A 24,540-nucleotide genomic window follows, 5' to 3' on the forward strand; every position below is an offset into this window, starting at 1 on the left:
CCAGTAAACAGACATCATCTTTAAAAAAAATTGTCAGCATCCGTGGTGGCTCAGCCTTAGTACTGAGAAAGCAACCAAGGCTGGTGCATGCAGGAGCAGCTCACGGCACTGCTGTGCAGCTAGGGGCCACAGCATCACTTAGTAATGATGAATAAAATAGGTAACTGTAATTATTTTGCACTGATAGTGTCATAGATAATCCTGACTGTGATAAAGACTATGTATAACATTCAGATATCAGTGAATACAATGCTAGTTATGATATTCACAGCATGAGGTACAGACAGACACGGCACCCAGCCATTGTTTCCTGCATCTTCGCAGTCAAAAATAACCTTATGTTCCTTCACAATATAGCCCTGTTGAAATGGATTCATATTTGGGATTTTATGACAGGAATGTGATAATAGCAGTTTTGTAGCTAGTCATAGTGAAATGTGTAGAATATTGGAGGCATTGTCTTGCATCATGTGACTGCTGGCATCATCTACTTGTGGCTCCATGCTGTGTTTTGATTTCATCACCATACCCACCAGAACTCCTTATTAGTTTGTTATGGTGCATATAAATGTTGATAGTGATATATGATGTGCATATATATAGCATAATAACAGCAAGAACACTGTTTGGTTGATCTTAATTTAGAAAAGTTATATTCAGGGTAACTGCAGCCCCGCGGGATCAAGTGTCCTAGAGCGCTTTATCACTCAGTGCCCATAAATTGCTCAACTTCTCAGCTCCATCTTTGCTAAAATACGTCACATACAATAGTTTTTTTTTAGTTTCCCGTGATCAGACAACGCATTTTAACTAAAAGAAAAAAATTTGGAGAATGCTTTATTTTTTGCTCACTACAGGTTTGTCACATTGAATGCAGTGCATTACAAGGAATAAGGATTTGCAAGACATTTTCTAAAAGCCAGATTTAAGTTAAATGCCCAAAAATGTGTTTTTGCTTCTCAAAATGTTAAATTCCTGGGCTTCCACTTAAATAATGATGGAATTTGACCAGATCATGAGACTTGTTTCAGTATTAACCACTGTGCTGCGTTAAAATATGACACCCCCATGGTGCACAGAAAATAAATTATCTCCAAAAAATTATTTTCTCTTCTTATATACTCCAAAAAATTATTTTCTCTTCTTATATACTGTAGTTAAAATGCGGTCTCTAATCATGGGAAACTAAAAAAAAATATTTTATGTGACATACAATAGTGAGGGAAGATACCTGTCAAGCAGGTAACATACTTTAGCCATGATGGAGCTGAGAATTTGAGTAATTTATGGGCGCCGAGTGATAAGATGCTCAGGGACACTCGGGCCCGCTACCCTGTGAAGCGGCAATTGCCCCGAATATAATTTTTCAAAATTATTTCAATGTCTCTCATTCATTTCTTCTCTGATTTTTACTGTAATATTATTCAAAAGTGTGTAATTCATGGAATGTATATGGGTCAATGTGTTTAACATCACTATGGTCAAAATAATTGTGGAGCTCATATATGGTGACATGTATATTATATTCTGAGATCAATCAGTGTTTTTGCCCTTACTGTATTACACTATACAGTACAACCTCGATTCGACGTACCCCGATTCAGGGAATCTCCGGCTAGATTGCACACTTTTCAGACCAGATTTACTAACCCCCTTTCGGCGAACTCTGGTTCCCCGAAGCGGGGGATGTGCGGATTTACTTACGATGTTGGGACAGAGGTCACAGACTGGTGGAAAATTTTTCCATTCTATCACAGGTTACAATTAATAATTCCTTCATATAACAAGTTGGATCACACAAGTGGACCACACAACAAGTGTACCATATTAACCAAACACCTCCCTCCCTCCCTCACTGCCACTCTTCCCTCACCACCACCACATCCCTCATCACTGCCACATCCCTCACCACCACCACTTCCCTCACCACCACTCTTCCCTCACCCCCCCACTCTTCCCTCACCCCCCCCACTCTTCCCTCACCCCCCTATTCTTCCCTCACCCCCCCACTCTTCCCCTCACCCCCACTCTCCTTCCCTCCCTCACTGCTTCTACCCCTCCCTACCTCTCCCCCTCACTGCCTTCCATCTCTCCCTCAATGCCTTCCATCCCTTCCTCACTACCTCTCTGCCTCCCTCATAATATGAGAACAGCATGCCATGGGAGGAAGGAGCCATTAATAGGGCCGAGGTTATGCTTACTGGATGGACCCAGACATGTCAGCGCCTGCTCACAGATGCCAACTGTGCATAATTCATAAATAAAACTATATTTGTTTAATTAATAAACAGGAAGCAATAAAATATGTTAATGATTAATAATGTATAGTAATACAAATACGAAAATTATAGTAATAGTAAAAAATTATAGTAATACAAAATATGAAAATTAACATATCTTGGCATAAATATTGTACAGTTAAGATTACAATTTTTAATACAGTATGAGTGGAAGGGTTTGCAACCATCACTTGGTCAGCGATCCTTCCCACCACTCTCCCTCACCACCACCACCACTCTCCCTCACCACCACCACCACTCTCCCTCACCACCACCACCACCACTCTCCCTCACCACCACCACCACCACTCTCCCTCACCACCACCACTCTCCCTCACCACCACCACTCTCCCTCACCACCACCACTCTCCCTCACCACCACCACCACTCTCCCTCACCACCACCACCACCACTCTCCCTCACCACCACCACCACCACTCTCCCTCACCACCACCACTCTCCCTCACCACCACCACTCTCCCTCACCACCACCACCACCACCACCACCACCACCACCACCACTCTCCCTCCCCACCACCACCACCACTCTCCCTCCCCACCACCACCACCCTCTCCCTCACCACCACCACTCTCCCTCACCACCACCACCACCACCACCACCACCACTCTCCCTCCCCACCACCACCACCACTCTCCCTCCCCACCACCACTCTCCCTCACCACCACCACTCTCCCTCACCACCAACACCACCACCACCACCACCACTCTCCCTCCCCACCACCACCACCACTCTCCCTCACCACCACCACCACCACCACTCTCCCTCCCTACCACCACCACCACTCTCCCTCACCACCACCACCACCACTCTCCCTCCCCACCACCACCACCACTCTCCCTCACCACCACCACCACCACTCTCCCTCACCAAAACCACTCTCCCTCACCACCACCACTCTCCCTCACCACCACCACTCTCCCTCACCACAACCACCACCACTCTTCCTCACCACCACCACCACCACTCTTCCTCACCACCACCACCACCACTCTCCCTCACTACCACCACCACCACTCTCCCTCACCACCACCACCACCACTCTCCCTCACCACCACCACCACCACTCTCCCTCACCACCACCATCACCACCATCACCACTCTCCCTCACCACCACCATCACCACTCTCCCTCACCACCACCAGTCTCCCTCACCACCACCATTACCACTCTCCCTCACCACCACCACCATCACTCTCCCTCACCACCACCACTCTCCCTCACCACCACCACCACCACCACTCTCCCTCACCACCACCACCACCGCTCTCCCTCACCACCACCACTCTCCCTCACCACCATCACCACCACTCTCCCTCACCACCACCACCACCGCTCTCCCTCACCACCACCACTCTCCCTCACCACCACCACCACCACTTTCCCTCACCACAACCACCACCACTCTCCCTCACCACCACCACCACCACTCTCCCTCACCATCACCACCACTCTCCCTCACCACCACCACCACCACTCTCCCTCACCACCACTACCACCACTCTCCCTCACCACCACCACCACCACTCTCCCTCACCACCACCATCACTCTCCCTCACCACCACCATCACCACTCTCCCTCACCACCAACACCACTCTCCCTCACCACCATCACCACCACTCTCCCTCACCACTACCACCACCACTCTCCCTCACCATCACCACCACCACTCTCCCTCACCACCACCACCACCACTCTCCCTCACCACCACCACCACCACTCTCCCTCACCACCACCACCACCACTCTCCCTCACCACCATCACCACCACTCTCCCTCACCACCACCACCACCACTCTCCCTCACCACCACCACCACCACCACTCTCCCTCACCACCACCACCACCACTCTACCTCACCACCACCACTCTACCTCACCACCACCACTCTACCTCACCACCACCACCACCACTCTCCCTCACCACCACCACTCTCCCTCACCACCACCACCACCACTCTCCCTCACCACCACCACCACCACTCTCCCTCACCACCACCACCACCACTCTCCCTCACCACCATCACCACCACTCTCCCTCACCACCACCACCACCTCTCTCCCTCACCACCACCACCACTCTCCCTCACCACCACCACCACCACTCTACCTCACCACCACCACCACCACCACTCTCCCTCACCACCACTCTCCCTCACCACCACCACCACCACTCTCCCTCACCACCACCACCACCACTCTCCCTCACCACCACCACCACCACTCTCCCTCACCACCACCACCACCACTCTCCCTCACCACCACCATCACCACTCTCCCTCACCACCACCACTCTCCCTCACCACCACCATCACCACTCTCCCTCACCACCACCATTACCACTCTCCCTCACCACCACCACTCTCCCTCACCACCATCACCACTCTCCCTCACCACCACCATCACCACTCTCCCTCACCACCACCACTCTCCCTCACCACCACCATCACCACTCTCCCTCACCACCAACACCACTCTCCCTCACCACCATCACCACCACTCTCCCTCACCACTACCACCACCACTCTCCCTCACCATCACCACCACCACTCTCCCTCACCACCACCACCACCATTCTCCCTCACCACCACCACCACCACTCTCCCTCACCACCACCACCACCACTCTCCCTCACCACCACCACTCTCCCTCACCACCATCACCACCACTCTCCCTCACCACCACCACCACCTCTCTCCCTCACCACCACCACCACTCTCCCTCACCACCACCACCACCACTCTACCTCACCACCACCACCACCACCACTCTCCCTCACCACCACCACCACCACTCTCCCTCACCACCACCACCACCACTCTCCCTCACCACCACCACCACCACTCTCCCTCACCACCACCACCACCACTCTCCCTCACCACCACCATCACCACTCTCCCTCACCACCACCACTCTCCCTCACCACCACCATCACCACTCTCCCTCACCACCACCACTCTCCCTCACCACCACCACTCTCCCTCACCACCATCACCACTCTCCCTCACCACCACCATCACCACTCTCCCTCACCACCACCACTCTCCCTCACCACCATCACCACTCTCCCTCACCACCACCACCACTCTCCCTCACCACCACCATCACCACTCTCCCTCACCACCACCACTCTCCCTCACCACCACCATCACCACTCTCCCTCACCACCACCACTCTCCCTCACCACCACCATCACCACTCTCCCTCACCACCACCACTCTCCCTCACCACCACCACTCTCCCTCACCACCATCACCACTCTCCCTCACCACCACCACCACCATTCTCCCTCACCACCATCACCACTCTCCCTCACCACCACCACCACCACCATCACCACTCTCCCTCACCACCACCACTCTCCCTCACCACCATCACCACTCTCCCTCACCACCACCACCACCATTCTCCCTCACCACCATCACCACTCTACCTCACCACCACCACCACCACTCTCCCTCACCACCACCACCACCACTCTCCCTCACCACCACCACCACCACTCTCCCTCACCACCACCACCACCACTCTCCCTCACCACCACCACCACCACTCTCCCTCACCACCATCACCACCACTCTCCCTCACCACCACCACCACCTCTCTCCCTCACCACCACCACCACTCTCCCTCACCACCACCACCACCACTCTACCTCACCACCACCACCACCACCACTCTCCCTCACCACCACCACCACCACTCTCCCTCACCACCACCACCACCACTCTCCCTCACCACCACCACCACCACTCTCCCTCACCACCACCACCACCACTCTCCCTCACCACCACCATCACCACTCTCCCTCACCACCACCACTCTCCCTCACCACCACCATCACCACTCTCCCTCACCACCACCACTCTCCCTCACCACCACCACTCTCCCTCACCACCACCACTCTCCCTCACCACCATCACCACTCTCCCTCACCACTACCATCACCACTCTCCCTCACCACCACCACTCTCCCTCACCACCATCACCACTCTCCCTCACCACCACCACCACTCTCCCTCACCACCACCATCACCACTCTCCCTCACCACCACCACTCTCCCTCACCACCACCATCACCACTCTCCCTCACCACCACCACTCTCCCTCACCACCACCATCACCACTCTCCCTCACCACCACCACTCTCCCTCACCACCACCATCACCACTCTCCCTCACCACCACCACTCTCCCTCACCACCACCACCACTCTCCCTCACCACCATCACCACTCTCCCTCACCACCACCACCACCATTCTCCCTCACCACCATCACCACTCTCCCTCACCACCACCACCACCACTCTCCCTCACCACCACCACTCTCCCTCACCACCATCACCACTCTCCCTCACCACCACCACCACCATTCTCCCTCACCACCATCACCACTCTCCCTCACCACCACCACCACCACTCTCCCTCACCACCACCATCACCACTCTCCCTCACCACCACCACCACTCTCCCTCACCACCACCATCACCACTCTCCCTCACCACCATCACCACTCTCCCTCACCACCACTCTCCCTCACCACCACCACTCTCCCTCACCACCATCACCACTCTCCCTCACCACCACCACCACCACCATTCTCCCTCACCACCATCACCACTCTCCCTCACCACCACCACCACCACCACTCTCCCTCACCACCACCATCACCACTCTCCCTCACCACCACCACTCTCCCTCACCACCACCACCACTCTCCCTCACCACCACCACCACTCTCCCTCACCACCACCACCACTCTCCCTCACCACCACCATCACCACTCTCCCTCACCACCATCATCACTCTCCCTCACCACCACCACTCTCCCTCACCACCACCATCACCACTCTCCCTCACCACCATCACCACTCTCCCTCACCACCACCACCACCATTCTCCCTCACCACCACTCTCCCTCACCACCACCACCACTCTCCCTCACCACCACCATCACCACTCTCCCTCACCACCACCACTCTCCCTCACCACCACCACCACTCTCCCTCACCACCACCACCACTCTCCCTCACCACCACCATCACCACTCTCCCTCACCACCATCATCACTCTCCCTCACCACCACCACTCTCCCTCACCACCACCATCACCACTCTCCCTCACCACCACCATCACCACTCTCCCTCACCACCACCACTCTCCCTCACCACCATCACCACTCTCCCTCACCACCACCACCACCATTCTCCCTCACCACCATCACCACCACTCTCCCTCACCACCACCACCACTCTCCCTCACCACCACCACCATTCTCCCTCACCACCATCACCACTCGCCAGAAATACATTTTTACATAATTATTTCAGTGTCTGAATGGTTTTATATCTAGTTTTTTGCAGTAATATTATTCAATAGTGTGTAATTTGTGTAATTTATATACCATAGTTAAATGAGTGGAACATGGCTATTCTAAAACTTATGGGGCTCACATACAGTGGAATCTCGGTTTACGACTGCCCCTCTTAATGAATTTTTCAGTTTACGAGCTCAATTTTTTCGAAAAATTTTACTCGGTTTACGAGCTTTGCCTCGCATGACAAGTTTCATTATACACGTATGGGTCGACCAAGCACGTGGTTTCTTGTGGCACAGCTGAGCCGCACTTCAGCTTACCAGTGTCTCCTGCTGAGTGACAATCGCGCTTCAATTCTTTGTAAAGAATTTATTTGTTTTTGTGCTTTTTTGGTTTCTGAACATAAAAATAATTATTATACAGTATATCACACCATGGGTAAGGAAAGGAAAGAAAGTCAGTGGTAAGGTTCAACCTAAGAAAACAAATGTGAGGATGAGGGGAAAAACAAGAGATCATTTATAAACATGAAAATGCTATGAAGGTTGTTGTACTAGCTAGGCTGGATGGTGATGATGTGGAGGAGTAGGTGTAGGAACACAGTGAAGAACTGACCACCGATGAACTCCAAGCCCTTCACAAGGAATAGCAGCAAGAGACAGCTGAGGAAATTTCTTCAAGGGAGGAGGAGGCAGTAGATGTCCCTTCCTCATTATATAACCACCGTGCTGCACTGAGTTTATTGTGAAATTTCCCCTGTGCGCATGAAATCTAGTGTTCCCCAAAAATTTTGTTTTCTTCGTAAAATGATAAATTCCCTTCCCTGAACATGTCTATGTAAAAATAAATACCAAATTCCACTTTGGCTGTATGGACGTGGACAAGGTGCGCTGTGACGTCGTCATAGGCTGGTCGCCCGTGTGTGACACGCCCAGACACGGTCACGCGGGCCATTCAAGCACCAGGTGTTGCCACAAATATATTTTCAATTATTTGTTCTATGTATTTCCAATGCGGTTTTATTTGTTTTTTATCGTATATGATGCATATTTGTGTCTTTACAATATGTAATACAGTAGAACGTTCATAATGTTCCATGTTACTGTGATATGTGTCAGTAATGTGTCCACAATAAATGTTTATGGTTGCACTATTACTTGTTAAAAATTCACTAAAATTACAATATGTACAGTTTCACACACTATTTACACAGTAACACACAGTATTACACACTCAGTACTTCAGAAGTGAGTATTAATCAACGAAGTAGTCCATGGAACACAGCGCTACTTCACTCTCGTTGCACCAGGTACAGATAGACTTTCACTTCCTGTTTCTTCGTTCTGTGTGCATGCAAATAATGCACTCACGTACACCCTTGGAATTAGTACCTATAGGTGGTATGTAGCCAAGCTTGTAAAACGTAAGATAGTCTTGAAAAGATTACAGGAAAAGATCAAAGAGTGTCTGTTAGTCTGGAAGAGATTCAGCCAGCCTCAAAGAGTGTCTGTCAGTTAAGAAGAAATTCAGCTATTCTTGAAAATATCTATGGAAAATACCACCATGGAAGCCGCTAACACTGTTCATCTATGATACTTGTATCAGACGCATCATCACTGAACGTAGAAAACGATTCATCTATATATCATCTAAATAAATTGGAGATAGCATAGGTGGGCAAGGGTGGCGCTCAGAACTAAAACTCTATATGCTCGCTGTATCGTCCTCATAGGTGCTGTATCACTTGCATCCGACCTTTGTGTTAGGTCCTTATTGCGTCTAGCTTCACCAATATTATGACCCTTATGTTCTTCAAACAATAAGGTTTGAATTTCACCGATAGAGCACGATCTTTCAACACAACATTGGACAGGTGTTTGGGTGCCAGAGGCACGTGCGCCACCCATGGTTGCTCACTCAGTACTAACCCAGCCAGCAGCCCTAGGGCATTCTGGGAATTTTTTTCAAGATGGCTGCCTCTCACTGGAGGTCCTAAGAGTCCATTTCGTACACAACCAACAGCGCACACATTTAGAATGAGTATGAAAAAATCAAAGAGTTTTCTCAGTTGGCGCAGTTTCCTACCAACCGAGAATACTCAGTTGGCGCAGTTAAGTGGTTAAGAAAATATGTGCAGCATGGGAAGAACTGTAACGTTTTGCTGAAAAGTGTCACCCAGATAAAGCTGTAGCAGGCCGTTGCATTAACCATTTTAATGACAATGTGATATCTCATTACAGACAAGTGTTAAAATGTAGGGAAAAAAAGTGTCTATAGACAGATTCTTAGTAAGACAAGTAAGCCATGAGCCACAACCAGGTCCTAATGGTATGCCTGCAAAATGTAGGAGAGAGAATACCCCAAGAGAAGTCATCACTGCCTTATGTTATAATGGAAGGGAACTTCCCTTCCAAACGCTAACACCTGTCCTCCTCACCGTCGTCCATACGCCAACAAGAGTCATCAATAAAGGTAAGATATAACTTGAACATACTGTAGCACAAAATATTTGTAGTAGTATTATGTATGAAATGTATTTTGAAGTTAATATTTTTGGAAGTGTGGAACGGATTAATTCAATTTACATTATTTCATATGGGAAAATTTGTTTCGGGTTGCAAATTTTCTCGAAATTTTCTGGAATGGGACAGGGGCGGGAGGGGAATAATAGTGCCCAACCACTTGGACAGTCGGGGATTGAACGCTGACCTGCATGAAGCGGGTCTCAAATTGGCTCACTCGTCCAAAGTAACATTTCTTCCAGGTACTGTATATATAAATCTTATATGCTCCTGCATATACCTATAGGTGTATACAGACAATCATTCTATTATTTGGAGCCAATGCTCAAGTCCCTACAAACACAACTAGGTGAGTATACCCCTTTTCTGTCAGAATATTAATGGTCACATATACTAACTCTTTGTAATTCACAAAGTGTATTCTCTAATCAATAAACAGGCAGTAATAAGACATGTAAATTAGTAATATGGATAGTAACAAACTGAACACACATAAATGCCAAATACTTTGGTATAACTGCTGGATTTCTTAGAGAGAAAATGTTAGCAATGATCAGAGGGTTTCTCGACCCTATTGGTTATCCAGCCCCTATCCTCTTGATTTGCCACTCCATAAAAAATTCAACCTTTTAGTCTAACCAGAAACAAACAAGCCCAAACAACCCACCTCACCTATCAAGTCCGATGTATATGAAATGTGAGTATTTGTGAGCCATTACTTTTCTTACTAGGTTGCTTTTGCATCAATGGTTATGATATTGTAAAAAACCAGCGTTGAATGTAATGAAACGCCATTTTCTGGGCGAGACCCGTCGGCTCCCCGGAACTATACCAGGCTCATATGCTAATGTCAGACTTTGGCATCAGTCATGTGAACAGAGTTCTAGGTCCTACCGGGGACCACGGCCAGAACCTGACCCCTTCAGAGAGGCAAGGGAAGCAATGGCCTATAGAAACCCCTGTATGGTTGTAAACATTCTATGTCTGCCATCGACCGAGTCAAGCATCCAGAAAGGTAAGCATTCCAAAACAAACCCCTATTCTGGTTAACAAACCCCTATTCTATCCTGGCAGGGTCGCCAATGTCAGGGTTTACCTTAGTTGTAAGTATAGATGATCGTACTTAATATCCTGTCAACGGTCGCCAACGTCGGAGTGTCTCTCTCTCTCCCATAGACACCACCCAGTAGTATTAGCGATAACTGTTACTCACCATAGCCCTGCGGGTCTTCACTCAATCCTCGCGGCGCCACTGTTCGCCAGGAGAGTATCCCGGTCAATCTCCAGCCGGCCTTTTAGCCAAAGACGAGTGAGAACACAGTCTGCTCTCTCCCAACCGTGTGCCCGCCCCAACAAGGGCTCTACTACTAACTGCAAGGTCGCCAACTGGTGTTTCCCGTGTCCAGTAACACGTCAGTGGTATTGTGGGATTGTGGTACTAGTGGCAGAGAGCTCACTCGTTAAAACTGGTCACAGGCAGGTATTTATCTCTATCACTCTCACTCTTTCCAACTGTTCTATAGCAACAAGATATGGAGGGATAATACAAATGCGAAGGTAGTTTTGTATTTTACTTAAAACACTCAAGGTAGTATATCCATATCAACAACGAAGCAACAAGTACATGGTCACTCTCTCTTCATAAAACTGGAGCTCATCAAGAGGGCAACACTCCCCCTCCTGTCAATATCAGCTGGGCGGTCCCCCTCACTGTGTGAATGCTTCTGTACTTGTTTCCTGGCATTAAGCGCCTGTTTCTTTAAATTCACAGTAATCACAATATTTGCAATCAACACAATAATTTCTATAATGGCAATAGAACGCAATGAGTCACTGCCCTGGTCTTAAGCTCAATTAATCGTTTCTACAGCAATAAACACAATTATTCACTGTAAAGGTGTTATGCACGACAGATCATAATAATAATAATAAATGCAATTAACCACGGTACTGGCCGTAGACTCAGTAATTCCTTTCGAAGGCGATAACACAGAATATCACTGTACACTTGAAAATGTTATTCAACACTCCAGCATATATATATAGATCAGTTCATCAATATCAATAATAATAAGATAATACTGGGCACACAGCCTAACACCAATAACTGGTACATTTATATATATACTGTATATATATTCTCTGGCATAAGTTATAATATTAATGTCACATGAAAGAAATCATCCACGACACAGCAAACTCTTCAATAATCACAGGTGCTCACCCACATATATGATAAGGTCACAAAAAAATTTATACCAAAACAGAGATGCAGAACTAGGAAACAGGATTGGTTCAATAGAAATTGCGAGAGGGCTAGAGACCAAAAGACACAAAAATGGAATCAATACAGGAAGAGGCCGAACCCCCAAACATACCAGCGATACAAAGATGCGAGAAACAACTACACGGCAGTGAGGAGAGAGGCAGAAAGAAATTTTGAAAAAGGGATTGCAGACAAATGTAAAACAGAACCAGGTCTATTCTATAAATTCATAAACAACAAATTGCAGGTAAAGGATAATATTCAGAGGTTGAAAATGGGAAATAGATTCACGGAAGATGAAAAGGAAATGTGTGAAACACTAAACGAAAAGTTCCAAAGTGTGTTTGTACAAAATGAAATCTTTAGGGAACCAGATACAATAAGAATTCCAGAGAACAACATAGAGCACATAGAGGTGTCTTGAGACGAAGTGGAAAAAATGCTCAAGGAGCTAGTGGCTCCCAGAACTGAAGGGTAAGAGCTACGAGGAGAGGTTAGAAGCATTAAACATGCCAAAACTAGAAGACAGAAGAAAAAGAGGTGATATGATCACTACATACAAAATAGTAACAGGAATTGATGAAATCGACAGGGAAGATTTCCTGAGACCTGGCACTTCAAGAACAAGAGGTCATAGATTTAAACTAGCTAAACACAGATGCCGAAGAAATATAAGAAAATTCACCTTCGCAAATAGAGTGGTAGACGGTTGGAACAAGTTAAGTGAGAAGGTGGTGGAGGCCAAGACCGTCAGTAGTTTCAAAGCGTTATATGACAAAGAGTGCTGGGAAGACGGGACACCACGAGCGTAGCTCTCATCCTGTAACTACACTTAGGTAATTACACTTAGGTAATTACACCACAGAAATATTCCGTGAGAGCTTTCTACAGCCTCACTCCTCACAACTGTGTCCTACCGTGACATAGACATTGGTGAGCCTTGCTCACGACATGGAAGATACTCTGGCTAAATATAGCTGACTAAAGGCGAATTGGGAGGGAAACTAGAATCACCTACTTCCACCTCATTGATGTGGACTCGCCCTCCGGTGAGAGTTGAATTGCAGCTCCTGGTCCCGGCTCTCGACTCGTTGTAGTGAAAGCCCCCACACACACTGTGATGCTCTCTCCAGGAACCCAATCAACATCCCAAAATAAACGCGTCGTCACCGTGCTCTGTCCTCCGCAGCCCCGTGCTCCTCCACAACTTCTTGAAGGGTTGGAGTCGGTCTCCTGGCCGTCGACTTCTCCTCGCAACTACGTCTGCAGTCCTACTCTCGGCTGCAGTTGTCCTGATTCCCAATTAGTTTTCTTCTTCCGCTGCTTCCCGGTGGATTGGCCCAGCCGCTACGTCATCACTGAACAGATAAACTGCCTCAGACATCACATACGTCACTGCACAGACTTCACTTCTTCTTGCAAAGCATCTGTCCCTGGAGCACTTGTTGCTCAATATTCCTTCGATTCCCTCTTCGGTCCAACACATGGAATGAAGGAAGACCTTACAGAGTACTTGCAGACTACGGGCGACGCGTAAAATCCACGGGAGCGGGGTACAACTGTCAAACTGACAGGACCAACTTTCGCACGTCCGACCTCATCAACGTGTCGTGTCAAACTGGTGGCGCCACAGAGGCGCGATCTCCGGGCCCCCCTGCTCTCGTGACATCATACTTGCCAGGGGCGTTCCCATTGGCTCCCTGTGCCACGTCACTGTTCGTGACCAATCTGGTGCCACTGACGTCATACAGTTTTGGCGGGAGAACGGAGGGACTGGCGCCATATTGGCGTCCTAAAGGGCCTAAATCACAGGCCAAAATACTCTTCTTTTACGAATTTCTCGCCAACGCGAGAACACTACACGCTCCCACATACGTCAAATTGTTGCCCACAACGTAGAGAACGCTCGGGAAAAGTGGATATGACTCTTACAGCTGGCGTGGGAGAAATATAAGGGGGGGAACACCGTCACACTTCCAATACCGTTTTACACAAATACAAATATAGAGTATATATACAAATGTTTATTCAGAAGAATAAGAATATGTGTACAAAGAACAGAAGAGTAGTGTACAATTGTAGGGATAGGAGTTACACAATCTATGAAGCCACTATTGCACAAGGCATTTTGGGCAAGAACGTGGGTTGGACAATGCAGATTTTTTTTCTTCCCCTTCATTCTCTGCTGTACATGTACATTTAAATATACAGCGGAGTGGAGGGGGACCCCACTGATAAGTGTGTGAAGGTAAACCCAGCCTAAAACACCAACAGAAAAGCAGGCGCCAGCCTTGTCAAAGAAGAGCAGAGTCTTTGCCTGCTGTCTCTCTCTATGGCATGGATGCCAGAAGGCATGGAAGGGATGGGAACTATCAGGTGAAAGTGCCACGCCATTAGACCTATATAGCACCTGGAAGGGATCAGGCTAAAGAAGGGATGGGACGGGGGGGGGACAATGGGAATGGATGAATGGTGTCCAACCACTTGGACAGTCGGGGACTAAATGCCAACCTATATGAAGCGAGACCATCCCTCCACCGTCCAGCCTGAGTGGTTGATCGACCGGGGACAAGAAGTTCTCGGATGCTGTGCAAGCAATACAGAGATTCAAATGCAAGTGTGGTCGCAAGACAGCGCCGGCCCTGACTTATATTACTCCTCTGCTGCTGACTTTTGCATTCTTCAGGAACAGCCTTGTTGTCCTCAAATGGGTTTGGGAATTGTTACGACCCTGGGTTCCTCAGTGGAAACCAGAGGTCAAAATTGAGCTATTAAACTTTCCTATAGTATAGTTGGACGCATCACGAGCTGAAATTGTTTGTATCTTCCCTGCCAGACGTAAGACTATTCTTGTTTCTCAAAGAGCATTTAAAGACTGAGCTTGAGGTTGATTATTAAATAATAACATAGGCACCAACTATGTTTACTAATACTTTCTAATCATTTGTAAAGTAAACCTGAGTAAACTTGGTATAGGGCTGCGGTACGATTAGTTGAGCAGTCTGCCGGCAGCGAGCCAGCTGGGCGGGAAGGAGACTGAGACTCGATCTTCTCTGGCTGGCGTTCGTGGGGACAAGACCTACTCTGTGGCTGCACCTCTCCCCTCCTCTCCTCCCTTCTCCTCTTACTTATTTCCCTTACCTGAAGTTCCTGTACCATTAAGTTAAGTACGGTGTGTTTTAAGTGTACCTACTCTGGTAGTAACGATTGGTGAGACCTGGGGGTAGTATTTGCCAGTGTTTTGGGTACCCCTAAGTGTTGTTTTTGTATTTGGGTACTACGTGGTCTCACTACCCTAAGCTGCATCCAGCTTCAGTGCTTATCCAGTAGTACTTTACCCTAGCTTGTTCTCAGTGTAAACCTTGTATCCTGCCTATGTGGACCAAGGCTTTGAACGTAAGATAGTGTGGTAAAGTAGTTATTATTATTGTTATTGGTGTGAGTGTATATGGGGGGTTGTTAAGGGGTTAATAAATAAGTAAGTTAGAACGGTGTATCCCTTCTTCCTGTGTGGGAGGGCAATGATCAACCTCTAGACTGACCTTGTGTGTAGCCAAGTATTCAGCACCGCTTATAGTTTATTTGGGGGCCGGGCCTTTTAGTTCTCCCATAGTTGATAACTCTGAATTCTAACTACCCTTACCCCTTAATAGTACCAGTTTCCCCATAGCAAGCCCACCAATTTTCATAACAGGAATCATGCCTTTATACAGTGAATAATTAATAACAATGCAACAATAACTGGGAAACATTTGAGAACAAAATTTGTTGTACAGGGTATTACAGTTTTCATGGGCCAACCTGTCATTGGAAAAGGAAAATAGTATTAACACCAGAGGCTCAGAAATATTGACAGCACTGGAGGAAAATTTAACTGATGGCACTTCCATAACCCTAATGCACAAGCAGTTTCCAAGAATTAGAAGTGCATTTTGAAAATGCTACTATAAAATAGAAATTGCCACTTAGTTTAGTAGAGTACCGGGCCAAGATTGTCTCTTATAGGCAGTAGAACCCTTACCTTACCGCTGTGTACAGAGGGCTTCATTATCCCACTGACTCTGGAGCATATGACTGCCTTCAATACCATCAGTGCCTGAGACTCACTCTACTCATATGGTAAAGGTTTACACTACATTTCTACTATACTACCAAAACTAAGACCAATATATATATGAGGTATATTGTGAGAGACTTCAACTGACCACAAGATAGAGGAAGATCAAGAGGTCAGCTCCAGACAGCAGCTCACCTGCCTCCCGGCGTCACGTTGCTCTCTTGTATTCTTACACTAAAGCTTTTACACTGGGCTCCGAATTTACCAGAGTTTTAAAGAGAGAAACACCTCGTCTGTGAGATTATTTAGAGAGGATGACACTGAACGTTACACAGTGCACAATTCACTCTGCTTCTCCAACATTCGGAAGGCAAAACAATTATCACCTAACACTGAGTCCAAGTCAGTACACCAACACGGATAAAATAAACTCTCCAAAAAAACTAACCAACAAATATATCTACTAGCAGCGATAAAGATAATTTTTCGTTAATATCGCATACATAAAGTACGATTTTTTTTAATTTAGTTCTAATTCAGCTGGGTTTTTTTATGTTTAGGGAAGAGTGAAGGCGGCAGAATACTTTCTAGTGTTGGTGCTACTGACTTGGCCTGCAGCAAACAATAACAAGCAGACGACGCGTGAGTCGCGCCACGCTTCACTCTTGCCACATTGGGCTAAAAGTAGCGAATTGGCCGACTTTTCATCAAGATAGATAGATAGATAGATAGATAGATAGATAGATAGATAGATAGATAGATAGATAGATAGATAGATAGATAGATAGATAGATAGATAGATAGATAGATAGATAGATAGATAGATAGATAGATAGATAGATAGATAGATAGATAGATAGATAGATAGATAGATAGATAGATAGATAGATAGATAGATAGATAGATAGATAGATAGATAGATAGATAGATAGATAGATAGATAGATAGATAATAAAATAAAATAAAAATAAAATGTTTATTTAGGTAAGGTACATACATAAATAAATTTTTACAATACAATACAATACAATACAATTTTATTTAGGTAAGGTACATACATACAATAAATTTTTACAAGGATTGGTAGACTTATAGGTAGAGCTAGTACATACTTTATTTTATTTATTTATTTATGCATATACAAGAATGTACATAAAAAAATGTGAGGATACAAATATGGTAATTACAGTCTTGTAAAGCCACTAGCACGCGCAGCGTTTCGGGCAGGTCCTTAATCTAAGAAAATTTTAAGGAGGTAAATACTTGCAAAATTATAGACAAAAAATGATAACAGATTACATGAAATGAAAAAAAAGATGAGAGAAAATTGTAGGTACAGTATATTAAAGCACATAGGTAGCTAAGATTGATTGCAATGACAGCTTGACAGCTTGACAGCTAGACATACAATGCCTAAAGCCACTATTACGCAAAGCGTTTCGGGCATGATAAACTTAAATGACAAGCTTAATACTAATTGAGCATAATGAGTAGAATGAAAACAAGAAATGAAAACATAGATGAAAAAGCAGCACAAATACAATTATGTCGACAAACAGCGCTCTTTAAAGAAAAACAGACATTGGTTGACAATAGAAGGGTAAGGTAGGTTACAGGGAATTTATTAGGTATAGCTTCGTGTTTAACTTAAACTGGTTGAGAGAGGTACTGTCTTTAACATGGTTGGGAAGGTCATTCCACATTCTGGGCCCCTTGATTTGTAGAGCATTTCTGGTTTGATTAAGTCGTACTCTAGGAATATCAAAACTGTATTTATTTCTGGTGTGGTGCTCATGGGTTCTGTTACAACCTTCTATGAAGCTTTTGAGATCAGGATTGGCATTACAATTTAGCGTTTTGTATATGTATAGTACACATGAGAGAATGTGCAGTGACTTAATGTCTAACATATTCAGGGATTTGAATAGGGGTACCGAGTGATGTCTGGGGCCAGAATTGGATATTGTCCTAATAGCAGCTTTGTGTTGAGTAATTAGAGGACGTAAGTGATTTTGGGTAGTAGAGCCCCAAGCACAAATACCATAGTTGAGATATGGATAGATAAGGGAGTAATAGAGAGTCACCAGGGCAGGGCGTGGTACATAATATCTGATCTTAGAAAGAATGCCCACAGTTTTTGAAACTTTTTTTGATATGTTTAGAATGTGTCCCTGGAAATTCAGCTTGTGGTCAATGAGAATGCCAAGGAATTTGCCATCTAATTTGTTACAAATTTGGGTATTGTTTATTTTGAGATTTATTTGATTAGAGGATTTATTGCCAAACAGAATATAGAAAGTTTTGTCAATGTTAAGGGTGAGTTTGTTGGCAGTTAGCCACAGATGGACTTTATTTAGCTCAGTATTTACTGTGGCATTTAGAGCAAGGGGATCAGGACTGGAGTAAATGAAGGTTGTGTCGTCAGCAAATAGGATTGGTTTGAGGTGTTGGGAGGCATTTGGAAGGTCATTAATGTAGATGAGAAAGAGGAGAGGGCCAAGTATGCTGCCCTGGGGAACACCAATGTTGATGGGTAGGGTGGGAGAAATTGTATTATTCACAGAAACACATTGGAGCCTGTCAGTAAGGTAGGATTTGAGGTATTGTAGGGAGTGTCCTCTGACACCATAATGATGTAATTTAAGAAGGTTTTGGTGGTTGACAGTATCGAAAGCTTTACGCAGGTCCACAAATAACCCAACAGGGAACTCATTTTTATCAAGAGCTGTATGAATCGAGTTAAGCATACTAATAAGTGCATCGTTAGTGCTTTTTTTGGGCCTGAAGCCATATTGGCAAGGGCTAAGTATATTGAGTTTGGCTAGATATGAGTAAAGCTGCTTATAGATTAGTTTTTCAAAAATTTTTGACAAGTTTGGCAGGATTGATATAGGTCTGTAGTTGTTAACATCTGTGAGATCACCACATTTGTGGACAGGCGTTACACTCGCTTTTTTTAGAATATCTGGAAAGGTTTGGAGTTCAAGTGACTTGTTGAAGAGCAAAGCAATAGCAGGGGCTAAAGATCTGGAGGCTTTTTTGTAGATTAAAGTTGGTATCTCCTCAAGGGCACCAGACTTGGTTTTAAGGGAAAGGATTATCTCATTGACGTCAATGGAATTAATAGGCTTTAGGTACAGAGACTGGGGATAGTTCCCTGTAAGATAGTCCTTAATGTCAGTACTGGAAGATGGAATATCATTAGCAAGGGATGAACCAATGGAAGAGAAGAACCTATTGAACTCAATAGCAGAATCAGAGGCTGAAAGCTGACCATCGTTATTAGACAGGAGAGTCGGTTTGTTATTTAAAGACTTCTTTGATCCCAATATTTGTGAAATTGTTCTCCATGTTTGTTTAATGTTGCTCTTTATTTGGGTAAATTTATCTTCGTAGTATTTAGTTTTGGCTTGTCTAATTATCTTAGATAGCAATAATGAGTAATTCTTTGAGAATTCTTTGGAGACAATCCCTAACCTATACTTTTTCTCAAGGTCATGTTTTTTATTAATAGATTTAAGTATTCCCTTTGTAAGCCAGGGATTGTTAAGCCTTTTGGTTGTGACTTGTTTTGTAAGCATAGGACAGTGGGTATTATAAAGGCTAAGAGTTATTTGAAGAAAAGATTGAACTGCTAGGTTGATGTCCTCTATGTTACCTAACTCGGACTCCCAGTTGACATTATCAGTAGCAGTTATAAAATTGTCTATAGCAGTTTCATTGTGTAGTCTAAAACGTATCTCTCTTGACTCAAGAGGTGGTTTGCTAATGTTAGTTAAGAGAAATGTGTGGTAATGGTCTGTAGTGCTATCGGTGATTATACCTGAAGTAAGCGGAGAGGTTATATTTGTCCAGATGTGATCAAGAGTCGTGGCAGTGCTATCAGTGATTCTAGTAGGTCTAGTGATTAAGGGTATGAGGAAGCAGGAATTCATACAGTTGAGGAAGCTAACAGCAGTAGGGTGTTCTGGCTCGCAGAGGTCAATATTAAAGTCCCCTGCGATAATTAGGTGGTTTTTGTTCAGTCTGTTATCAAGTATTAGATTTCTAAGGTTTGAGTTGAATTCGGACACATCAGTGTTAGGAATTCTATAAACTGCACCCACAGACAGGATAGACTCGGCACCCTTGACTCTGAAGCTGGCGAAGATATACTCCCCATAGCAGTCTCTAGTTCTAATTTCTTTTAAGCATGTTAGTTCTTGGTGGTAGTAAAGAGCAGTGCCACCACCTCTCTGAAGTTGACGACAGTTGTGGATTGCTGAGTAGTTTATCTCATTGACGTCAGTGGAATTAATAGGCTTTAGGTACAGAGACTGTGGATAGTTACATGTAAGATAGTCCTTAATGTCAGTACTGGAAGATGGAATATCATTTGCAAGGGATGAACCAATGGAAGAGAAGAACCTATTGAACTCAATAGCAGAATCAGAGGCTGAAAGCTGACCATCGTTATTAGACAGGAGAGTCGGTTTGTTATTTAAAGACTTCTTTGATCCCAATATTTGTGAAATTGTGCTCCAAGTTTGTTTAATGTTGCTCTTTATTCGGGTAAATTTATCTTCGTAGTATTTAGTTTTGGCTCGTCTAATTATCTTAGATAGCAATAATGAGTAATTCTTTGAGAATTCTTTAGAGACAATTCCTAACCTATACTTCTTCTCAAGGTCATGTTTTTTATTAATAGATTTAAGTATTCCCTTTGTAAGCCAGGGATTGTTAAGCCTTTTGGTTGTGACTTGTTTTGTAAGCATAGGACAGTGGGTTATCTTGAGGTTTATCTTGAGATGATTTCGGGGCTTTAGTGTCCCCGCGGCTTGGTCCTCGACCAGGCCTCCACCCCCAGGAAGCAGCCCGTGACAGCTGACTAACACCCAGGTACCTATTTTACTGCTAGGTAACAGGGGCATAGGGTGAAAGAAACTTTGCCCAATGTTTCTCACCGGCGCCTGGGATCGAACCCAGGACCACAGGATCACAAATCCAGCGTGCTGTCCACTCGGCCGACCGGCTCCCAAACCGGCTGGGTGTTATAAAGGCTAAGAGTTTTTTGAAGAAAAGATTGCACTGCTAGGTTGATGTCCTCTATGTTACCTAACTCGGACTCCCAGTTGACATTATCAGCAGCCGTTATAAAATTGTCTATAGCAGTTTCATTGTGCAGTCTAAAACGTATCTCTCTTGACTCAAGAGGTGGTTTGCTAATGTTAGTTAAGAGAAATGTGGGGTAATGGTCTGTAGTGCTATCGGTGATTATACCTGCAGTAAGCGGAGAGGTTATGTTTGTCCAGATGTGATCTAGAGTCGTGGCAGTGCTATCAGTGATTCTAGTAGGTCTAGTGATTAAGGGTATGAGGAAGCAGGAATTCATACAGTTGAGGAAGCTAACAGCAGTAGGGTGTTCTGGCTCACAGAGGTCAATATTAAAGTCCCCTGCGATAATTAGGTGGTTTTTGTTCAGTCTGTTATCAAGTATTAGATTTCTAAGGTTTGAGTTGAATTCGGACACATCAGTGTTAGGAATTCTATAAACTGCACCCACAGACAGGACAGACTCGGCACCCTTGACTCTGAAGCTGTCGAAGATATACTCCCCATAGCAGTCTCTAGTTCTAATTTCTTTTAAGCATGTTAGTTCTTGGTGGTAGTAAAGAGCAGTGCCACCACCTCTCTGAAGTTGACGACAGTTGTGAATTGCTGAGTAGTTAGGCATGTTAAAGAGTTGAGTAGTATCCTCTTTCAACCATGTTTCAGTAAGTATAATAAAAGAGAATTTGTTGTCAATAGCTTCAATCAAGGCACTAACATCATCGAAGTGTTTACCTAGGGATCTAACGTTCAAGTTGATTACAGAGATATTGTGATTATGAGTTAATACATTGTTTACATCATGTGCTGCAAAATATCTGCAATTTAGATCATTAAAGTGATTATTGTCATAGATAGTGGATAAGAGGTTAAGTTCTGGGTCTATACTTGTCTGCATAAAAAAAGCTGATTGCAGGAAAAACAAGGAAAGAAAGGCAAATTACAAGGTAGAAATAAGCTATAAAATAGGGAAAAAATGTACACAATACTGTACAAAACAAACACAAAATGAATAACAAAAGAAAAAAAAAAAGGTAGCTTACAAGGGGCTTACAGGGGTACAATGGAGTAAGGGAGTATGGCTAGGCTAGGCAACCTAGGTAATAAATGAGATTAAAGAAAAAACATATAAACATGGACTATACAAAACAAAACATATAGAAATACAAAACAAAAATATAAACAAGACTAAGCAATACAAAAACGAATTGAGCAAAAATGAAAAATGAGGTAGATTGCTTACAAGTACTCTCAGGTACACTGTAAGTAACAATTTGCAATTTGAGATGCAGGCAAAGCCAGGGGTACAATGGAGTAAGGGAGCATGGCGAGGCTAGGCAACCTAGGTAATAAATGAAATCAAAGAAAAGTTGAATAATAAACATAGGCAAATCATAGGCACAGGCATGGGGGGATAGATAGATAGATAGATAGATAGATAGATAGATAGACAGATAGATAGATAGATAGATAGATAGATAGATAGATAGTTAGATAGATAGATAGATAGATAGATAGATAGATAAATAAATAAATAAAAAAATATAATAAATAAATAAAAATAAAGAAAGAAAGAAAGAAAGAAAGAAAGAAAGAAAGAAAAATGTTTATTTAGGTAAGTTACATACATACAAGAGATTTTACCAAGATTGATGGATTTATAGATAGAGCTAGTACATACAATGCCTAAAGCCACTATTCTGTTCGGGGAGAGAAAACAAGCCAGGAGTGGGGGGACCTTAATTTATTAAGTAATGTTTACAGAGCAACTGCTGCACCATAATAAAAGATGTCGTGTAACATGACTGAGTAGAATGCCAGTACTGCAAAGGTGCAACTAAGGGAATGAGTCGTAGGACATTAACCGTGCCTAGTGCCAGCTAGCCGAAGCAATGTTGCAGTACTCGCAATCAGCTTAATACTATAATTAAAAACAATGCCAGAGTTAATTGATTGGCACAGCCAGTACAGTATGTATAAAATATATTCTGTATACACAGAGGGCATAGAAAAGAATAGATAAGAATTTCCAGGGGTAATGATATGCTAGTGCCTAGTTTACATGTAAAGTCTGCAACCCCCAACTTGCACTACAAGAGACTTGACATATGGTAAGTAGCTGCGGGCAGCCCTAGACTTGGGGATCCGGCGCAGCACCCCCACTCCGTAGGCCAGCGAAGCCGGAATGCCTAAAGCCACTATTACGCAAAGCGTTTCGGGCAGGTAAAACATTAATGACTAAAGCTTAATACCAATTGGGTATAAAGAATAAAATGTGTTGAGAACAAATAAAAATAGAGATAAAAGAAGGGGGAACATGGCTGAAAAAGCAGCACAAATACAATGAGGTCGACAAACAGCATTGTTTAAAAAAAAACATGCATGGGTTGACAATAGAAGGGTAAGGTAGGTTACAGGGAATTTATTAGGTAGTGCTTCGTTTTTATCTTAAACTGGTTGAGAGAGGTACAGTCTTTAACATGGTTGGGAAGGTCATTCCACATTCTGGGTCCCTTGATTTGTAGAGCATTTCTAGTTTGATTAAGTCGTTCTCTTGGAATATCAAAACTGTATTTATTTCTGGTGTGGTGCTCATGGGTTCTGTTACAACCTTCAATGAAGCTGTTGAGGTCAGGATTGGCATTACAGTTCAGCGTTTTATATATGTATAATACACATGAGAGAATGCGCAGTGACTTAATATCTAACATATTCAGAGATTTGAGTAGGGGTACCGAGTGATGTCTGGGGCCAGAGTTGGATATTGTCCTAATAGCAGCTTTGTGTTGAGTAATTAGAGGACATAAATGATTTTGGGTAGTAGAACCCCAAGCACAAATACCATAGTTGAGATATGGATAGATGAGGGAGTAATAGAGTCACCAGGGCAGAGCGGGGTACATAATATCTGATCTTAGAAAGAATGCCAATAGTTTTTTAAACAAGCATGTAACATGCTTAGCTAAATGAATTGTGGGGTTCAGTCCCTGAGCC

General features: G+C 44.7%; 1 protein-coding gene across 2 annotated transcripts in view; it reads right to left on the bottom strand.

Annotated features, from left to right (window-relative positions):
* Positions 1-17,030, bottom strand: part of Coq8 (ubiquinone biosynthesis protein COQ8, mitochondrial) — a 350,169-nt gene extending 333,139 nt beyond the window's left edge. Inside the window, exon 1 of one of the 2 annotated variants that reach the window (XM_069299996.1) lies at positions 16,654-17,030. The gene's annotated coding sequence lies outside the window, so the exon portion shown is untranslated. Of the gene's footprint in view, positions 1-16,606 lie in introns of both variants that reach the window. The other variant, XM_069299995.1, reaches the window with a different exon arrangement.
* Between the last annotated feature and the right edge of the window lie 7,510 nt (positions 17,031-24,540).

Source organism: Procambarus clarkii, chromosome 43, assembly GCF_040958095.1.
Source record: "Procambarus clarkii isolate CNS0578487 chromosome 43, FALCON_Pclarkii_2.0, whole genome shotgun sequence".
NCBI classification, from domain to species: Eukaryota; Metazoa; Arthropoda; class Malacostraca; order Decapoda; family Cambaridae; genus Procambarus; species Procambarus clarkii.